The sequence below is a fragment of the Macaca mulatta genome, chromosome 3 (assembly GCF_049350105.2).
Source record: "Macaca mulatta isolate MMU2019108-1 chromosome 3, T2T-MMU8v2.0, whole genome shotgun sequence".
Classification (NCBI taxonomy): domain Eukaryota; kingdom Metazoa; phylum Chordata; class Mammalia; order Primates; family Cercopithecidae; genus Macaca; species Macaca mulatta.
The window spans coordinates 5,705,001-5,713,208 of NC_133408.1; the positions used below are offsets into that span (position 1 = coordinate 5,705,001).

At 44.4% G+C, this 8,208-nt stretch overlaps 1 long non-coding RNA gene across 1 annotated transcript in view; it reads right to left on the reverse strand.

Moving 5' to 3' along the window:
• Positions 1-7,915, reverse strand: part of LOC106997235 (uncharacterized) — a 25,923-nt gene extending 18,008 nt beyond the window's left edge. The window contains exons 1-2 of the long non-coding RNA XR_013414897.1: positions 7,498-7,915; positions 5,659-5,784 (exon numbers count right to left, since the gene is read on the reverse strand). This is a non-coding gene — a long non-coding RNA (uncharacterized LOC106997235). The remainder of the gene's footprint in view (positions 1-5,658; positions 5,785-7,497) is intronic.
• Between the last annotated feature and the right edge of the window lie 293 nt (positions 7,916-8,208).

An 8,208-nucleotide genomic window follows, 5' to 3' on the forward strand; every position in this document is an offset into this window, starting at 1 on the left:
CCACAGACTAACCCCTCAACCAGCCCTGCGTCGTTACTGTTTCCTCCAGACAACTTCTCCCCTCTTTGACTTTCCTATGAACTTTCAAGGACTTCAAGTATTGGTTGAAAGCCTTAAAAGCTTTAAGTACTATTTGACATATTCTCCTTGACTCTCTGAAATCACTCTATGAGTGATTGAAAACTGGTGACTTTAAAACTCCAAATCATTTACCTTTTTTTTTTTTTGAGACAGGCTCTCCCTCTGTGGCCCAGGCTGAAGTGCAGTGGTGTGATCACAGCTCACTGCAGCCTTGACCTCCCAGGTTCAAACCATCCTCCCACCTCAGCTTCCCAAGTGGCTCAGACTATAGGCGTGTACCACCATGCCAGCTATTTTGTTTTGTTTGTAGAGACGGAGTCTCACTATGTTGCCCAGGCTGGTCTTGAATTCTTGGGTTCAAGCAATCCTCCCACCTTGGCCTCCCAAAGTGCTGGGATCATAGGTGTGAACCACTGCAGCTGACCCCCATTTAACTTCAGTTACACCTGACTTTAAGCACATAGAGATTTTCTAGAGTATACTGAACGTTGTTCTGTCTTTGATGATAGTTTGCAGAACATCACTGAGACGAGGACCTTTTAAAAAGCTCCAATTTCCTGAAAGTGATAAAGCAAAGCAGCATCTGAGCTGCTTTCCATGACTTTTTTTTTTTGAGATGGAGTGTCTTTTTTTATTTTGAGATGGCGTCTCACACTGTCGCCCGAGCTGGAGTGCAATGGCGCGATCTTGGCTCACTGCGAACTCCACCTTCTGGGTTCCAGTGGTTTTCCTGCCTCAGTCTCTCCAGTAGCTGAGACTTGTAGTCCCATGTGCCACCACGCCTGGCTAATTTTTGTATTTTTAGTAGAGATGGGTTTCACCATGTTAGCCAGGCTGGTCTCAAACTCCCGACCTCAAGTGATCCGCCCACCTCAGCCTCTCAAGGTGCTGGGATTACAGGCGTGAGCCACTGTGCCCAGCCTGCTTTCCATGACTTAACAAAAAGAAATTGTAACATGTTTCAATTATTGCTGTCATGAATCCATGTACAGATCATGGGATGGCGTGCACTGGCTTCCTGAAAAATCCTGTACAAAGAACACTGTTCACAAATAGCACCCTTCTGTGCTTTTCAAGGAAAAGTGTAGTAAAGGAGAATGTGGAGGACTACCAGTTGCTCTCTCTAGGTTCTATTTTTCTAATGCACATAAATAATCTACTCATTGTAATGCAGTCTTACACGCCATCTTTTTGTTTTCTCTATAAAACAGCTCTTCAGGCTGGGCACGGTGGCTCACCCCTGTAATCCTAGCACTTCCGGAGGCCGAGGAAAGTGAATCACCTATAGTCAAGAGTTCAAGACCAGCCTGACCAACATAGTGAAACCTTGTCTCTACCAAAATTACAAAAATTAGCTGGGCATGGTGGCAGGTGCCTGTAATCCCAGCTACTTGGGAGGCTGAGGCAGGAGAATTGCTTGAACTCAGGAGGCAGAGGTTGCAGTGAGCCAACATCATGCCATTGCACTCCAGCCCGGGCTTCAGAGAGACACTCTGTCTCAAAAAAATTAAAAGTAAAAATAAAACAGCTCTTCATTGTTGTGTATTTCTGTGGTTTTATTTTCTAAGTGTATGACTCCATAAACTTTGAGCTTTGATGATCAGTTTTTCAGTTTCCCAGGGGAATTTATAATTTTAATCTCATCACTGTGGTTACATCAAATCTGAACTTATTTTAGAAACTGTTAGTATGAACTCGACTAGACCATATTTAAAGCCTGGATACTTCTATGCTGACATTTTTCTTATTTTTATTTTTTAGAAAATTATGTTTGGTTCATTAAAATCCTATCCTGGCCAGGCATAGTGGCTTATACCTGCAATCCCAACATTTGGGGAGGCCAAGGAGAGCGAGAATAGCCTGAGCTGAGGAGTCTGAGACCAACGTGGTCAACATCGTGAGACTTCCTCCATCCCCCACCTAAAAACTAACAATAATAGTAAAAATGTCATGGCAGCTGCTCCCAGAGGTTTTTGTTTCACTGTATTTTGGAAATTCGAGTTAAAATATTGGGATGAAAATTATACTGTTTTAGACTTCTGACTGATTTCTTTTTAGTTAGCTATACCCTCTAGTCCATTGTGCAACAAGGTTTGTGCAAACAATCTCATCTCTGAGATAGGTGGGCCTTCAATTTTGATTTCTGTGATAACAGGTAACAGTCAAGGACAAATCAGAAAATAGGTAGACAAAAGTAATTGAGGCTGGTTGTAAATCAGGAAACATTTATCCTTAAAGCTGGGTAGTAAGCCTTAAAATATAACGTGGTCGGTGTTGCACACTGAGCTATAATATGGGTCTTTTTACTGTCTTGAAAAATAAATGTGTATTTTTTAATGTAATAGATTCAAAAAAACCTCCAAGCAGAGCTTATACTCTTTTGGCATAAAAAGCAGGGCATCTCTTCTTGAACTGGAAACCCAGGGTGCATCATGTCCCTTAGGGAATGACATCCATGCCACTGCTGCCCTCACCAAGAGCCAGCCCTGTCAGTATCTACCCAGTCCAGGTGATGGTGTGCTCCCTCCTCCTCATGCAGACACCTCTGCCCTGCTCTGCATGCTGGGGAATTGGACGTGCATACTAGCCAGTCACAGACAAAAATTATTTCCACAGAAAATGCATTATAAAAATGTATCTGAAAATGTGGGCAAATGTGAGTTCTTGGTTTTAATCACTCACATATTTAAAATGTTTCGTTAGGCCGGACGCGGTGGCTCACGCCTGTAATCCCAGCACTTTGGGAGGTCGAGGTGGATCACCTGAGGTCAGGAGTTCAAGACCAGCCTGGCCAATATGGCGAAACCCCATCTCTACCAAAAATACAAAAATTAGCCGGGTGTGGTGGTGCAGGGCCTGTAATCCCACCTCTGCCTCCTGGGTTCAAGCTATTCTCCTGCCTCAGCCTGAGTAACTGGGATGGCAGGTGCGCACCACTATGACCAGCTAATTTTTGTATTTTTAGTGGAGACAGAGTTTCACCATGTTGGCCAGGCTGGTCTCGAACTCTGACCTCATGATCCATCCACCTTGGCCTCCCAAAGTGCTGGGGATTACAGGTGTGAGCCACTGTGCCGTGCCCAGCCCTAAATGTCAATTTTAAACAATTAGTTAATAATGGATCCATTTTGGTTCATCAGCTGTAATGAATGCACATTAACACAGATCTGGCGGGGATGCAGGAGCAGAGAGGGTGGGTGAGAACTCTGTGCTTTCTGCCAAATGTTTCTGTGAATCTAAAGCTACTCTAAAAAAACTTAAGTTTGTTAATTTAATCAAGCATTAGAGGGAGATCAAAATGTTTCAAGCCCATAGGAGACTGTCCAGCATCTTTCTATGTTAAGCCTACATCTCCCCTACAATTAGATTGGTACCTATATATATATATATCCAGGAGCGCAACTGCTAAATTGTACGGGAGATATAAGCTTAACTCAGAAATTTGCAGCAAAAACTGCAATTACTTTTGCACCAACCTAAGATAAATGAAAACATATCCACAAAAGACTTACAATGTTCATAACTAGCTTCAGTCAGCAGAGGCGTCCGGCTAGCGGGGATTCTAAGAGGGGAGAAGGGAGACAAAGGCAGAGTGGGACAAAGTCCAGGAAGCAGGAGACTCTTCCAGGACAGGAGGCTTTCAGTGCCTGCTGCAGATGTAGCACTGCAGTAATTTTTTTTTTTTTTTTTTTTTTTTTTAAATTCAGAGTTTCCCTTTTGTTGCCCAGGCTGGAATGGAATGGCGCCATCTCAGCTCACTGCAACCTTCACCTCCCAGGTTCAAGTGATTCTCTTGCCTCAGTCTCCCAAGTAGCTGGGATTACAGGCACCTGCCACCTCGTCTGGGTTTTTTTTTTTTTTTTTTTTTAAAATAAAGTAGAGATGGGTTTTCACCGTGTTGGCCGGGCTGGTCTCAGACGCCTGACCTCAAGTGATCCATCTACCTCAGCCTCTGAAAGCGCTGGGATTACAGGCAAGAGCCACCATGCCCTGCCCCTTCTGTGGTAATTTCTGGACAATCTTGACTCTTTAATGTCTTGGCCTTCATGTTTTAATTTCTAAGCATTCTTTCTGATTATCTGGTCCTTGTTCCCTCCTCTGTTCTAGTTTCATGGGTGACACATCTTTCTCTGAAGATCTGAAGCTTCCTCTGCTGCCAATCTCTGCACTGTTTCTTTTGTTTCCTGCCTCTATGTACTGGAGGGTTTCCTCAAATCTCTGCAAGCCTGAAGGTTCTTGGGGTATGGGTAGGGGATTGTGGACCTGTCAGCCTCACTGGTCACCTTCCTAAGGGGCCCCCAAATGCCAATATGTAGAACCTGCAGGTCCTCTGCATGGGGGATGGTGTTACATAAGATCTATCTGGCTGGCAGTGTTCTGGAAGCTAGGGGGGCAGGACAGGGAGACATGAGTCATGCTGGGATATTCTGCAGGTCTTGGGCTGCCCCTGATGTAGCTGAGTATGGAGCTTCTCTGGTTCAGTCTCATGTGCATACACACACACACACACTTACTTGTGCACACACACCTATGACAGTTACTACGGGACTGAATGAAGGCGGATGAATGCAAAAATGAAGACAAAGACAAAAAGATCTGTTTTAAAGAAGGGGTTAGGGGGCTCCTTTCTTCTAGTGAGCAGGCCCTAGCCTCTAAAGTCCTTCATATTTACGAGGTAGAATCAACAGGGAGCCAGAGATAATGACTGGTCAGCCGCTTGATTTATCACAGGTTTGCATAATTGCTTTCTTTATACAACAGGCTTCAGATGTGGCTGTAGATAATCACAAGAAACACTGCACCTGCGGCAAGACTGCCCTCAGCAATCCTTCTGGCGGCAGACGCAGTTTATCAGTCTGCCAACAACCTGCCTGCGTGAGTTGGCTGTTTGCTCATATACCCTCCCCAGTGGTATGCTGAGTTGGTCACGACCCTCATTCTTTCGACCTTCAACACACCCATGACCACAGTGCATCCTCACACATCCACACATGTGCATGTACATACACAGTGTAAATAAAAGTAAACAGGAGGAAAGGCAATCCAAGAATAACATTTTAAAAAATTAAAATTTTGGCCAGGTGCGGTGGCTTATACCTATAATCCCAGCACTTTGGAAGGCAAAGGTGGGTGGATCACCTGAGGTCAGGAGTTCGAGACCAGCCTGGCCAACATGTTGAAACCCCATCTCTACTAAAAAATTAGCTGGGCGTGGTAGCACATGCCTGTAATCCCAGTTACCAAGGAGGCTGAGGCAGAATTGCTTGAATCCAGGGGGTGGAGGTTGCAATGAGCCAAGATCACACCACAGCACTGCACTCCACACTGAGCAACAGAGACTCTGTCTCAAAAAATAAAAATAAAAATTTTCATGTGCTTCACGGTCAAACCTTTGATCTAATCCTGCTTCCCACTAGATAGGTCTTAAGACTTGAGCCAGTCTTAATATTGACTTTTCTTTTAACAAATTAAAAACGAGCCTTTAAATGCCATACTTCGCTTAAGCTTTAAATTACAATTCAGATAAGCAGTCATAAAGACATGTTTGACTCTAACATAAAGGTTACGTTAAGGTACCTTTCATCCGAGTTTCCTGCAGCGCACGGGTACATCCAGTGGCCCCTCTGCTGGGGTAGGTGGGTGTGATTTCACCACACACGTCTCTCAGACCTTGAGATCACAAGTCAGAACACGTGCAGGTTGCTGAAAGCACAGAAACCCTGATTTTTAAAGAACGTATTTTACACAGTTGCATATATAACTTGGACCTGTTGTTTCATAACTTTCACTTTTCCCAAATATAGTATGCATAATTATTTGCATGATCATCTCAATTCTCTCCTTGGGTCAGCAGTGTATTTTATCGTTTTAAAAATAAAAATGGTGGCCAAGCACGGTGGCCCACACCCGTAATCCCAGCACTTTGTGAGGCAGAGGTGGGTGGGTCATCAGGTCAGGAGTTTAAGACCAGCCTGGCCAACATGGTAAAACCCCGTCTCTACTAAAAATCCAAAAATTAGCTGGTCGTGGTGGTTGGCACCTGTAATCCCAGCTATGTGGGAGTCTGAGGCAGGAGACTTGCTTGAACCCGGGAGGCGGAGGTTGCAGTGAGCCAAGATCATGCCACTGCACTGCAGCCCGGGTGACAAGCGCAAGACTCCGTTTCAAAAAAAAAAAAACATATTTACGTTGTGTAACATGACGTGTTGATACAGATACTCATAGCAAGGTTACTATGGTCAAGCAAATGAACATGTCCACCTCCCCACAGCTGCCTTTTCTGTTTTGTGGTGACAGCACTTGAAATCTCTTTTGGTAAATTTCCAGGGTACAGCACAGAATTCTTAACTACAGCCCTCAGGCTCTGCACTGGATCTCTAGACTCAGTCGTCCTATGTAACTGCAACTCTGTACCCTTCTAAAATGATATATTGTTATAGAAAAGTAAATGTTTTGCTGACCTTTAAAATTGATAGCAAAAATAATTAAGTCATGAAAAAATTAAGCATATCCATTGCTAACTAATAAGCTTGGAGAGTGGGGAAAAAACGGAGGAAATAGGCATTTTTTAAAACTGTAGGTAAACTTTGAATAATGCAGCTCCCCTTTCATTTTCAGAATGGCTCCCTCTCTAAAGGTTCACCCCAATAAACACAGTGCAGCTCGCTTTGGCAGAAGTTTCCCATTTACGTAAAATTAGCTGGCATAAAGTGTAGAGAAGAGAGCATTGCTGTTTGGAGGAACAAGTCCCCCAAATATGCACTTACATTATGAGTCCAATAGAACGCTTGCATTATCCATGTTTATTTTACTTTGTATTAATATTTTCCTTGCCTTATGATTTATTTCTGAGACAAGGTTTCACTTTGTTGCACAGGCTGGAGTGCAGTGTTGTGATCATGGTTGACTGCAGCCTCAAACTCCTGGACTCCATAGTCCTCCCACCTCAGCCTCCAAAATATCCAGAATCACAAGTACATGCCACTATGTTTCCTAATTTTGTTATATGGGGAGACGGGGTCTGTTACCCAGGCCAGTCTTTACTTCCTGGGCTTGAGCGACCCTCCCACTTCCCAAAATGTTGGGATTACAGACACGAGCCACTGTGCCTAGGCAGTGTTTTTTTTTTTTTAAATTACAGCTCCTTAACTTTTATTTTTTCATGCTGAAAATCTCCATCCTTTACCACACAGCTAGTAAGATTCCACATCACATTTCCTCTACCCTTCAACACACACAAGGCAGTCTCAGTATAACACCAACACTCAGTCAACAAAGTGCTTGTAAGAAAGGGATTAAGACGTCTGCCTGCCTTCCTCCGCACGCACCCACCCACCCACCCACCCACCCGTCTCCCTCTGGCCCTTTTCTTTGTTCTTTTTGTCTTTAGTGTATTTTCCACCAGCAGTGCCTCACCGTATGGCGATATCCAATGGTCCTTTCGTGGTTGGCAAATGTGCTTGGATTTAGGTTGTTGGTCTCACAGACTTCAAGAATGAAGCAAGGGACCCTCCCGCTGAGTGTTACAGTTCTGAAAGACGGTGTGTCATTCAGATGTGTCCGAAGTTTCTCCCTTCCGGTGGGTTTGGTGGTCTCACCATTAGGAAGGAACATACAGACCTCCGTTGTGAGTGTTACAACTCTTAAAAGCAGTACGTCCGGAGTTGCTGCTTCTTCCTGGTGGGTTTGTAGTTTATTCCAGCTTCAGAAGTGTTACAAGCTTCTAAACGCAGCACCAACCCAAACAGCAAAAACACACAGCTACACAGCTGCCACAGACAGGAAACTAAATGAGCACGTTGCCGTTGGCTAGCTAGGGGAGGGGGGGGGGGGGCAGCCTGCTTTTATTCCCTTATCTGGCCCCACCCACATCCTGCTGATTGGTCCATTTTACAGAGAGCTGATTGGTCTATTTTACAGAGCGTTGATTGGTCCGTTTTGACAGAGTGCTGATTGGTGCGTTTACAATCCTTGAGCTAGACACAGTCACAGAGTGCTAGTCTTCCAAGTCTCCTCTAGGTTAGCTAGATACAGAGTACCAATTGGTGTATTCACAAATCCTGAGCTAGACACAGAGTGCTGATTGGTGTATTTACAAACCCTGAGCTAGACACAGAGTGCCGATTG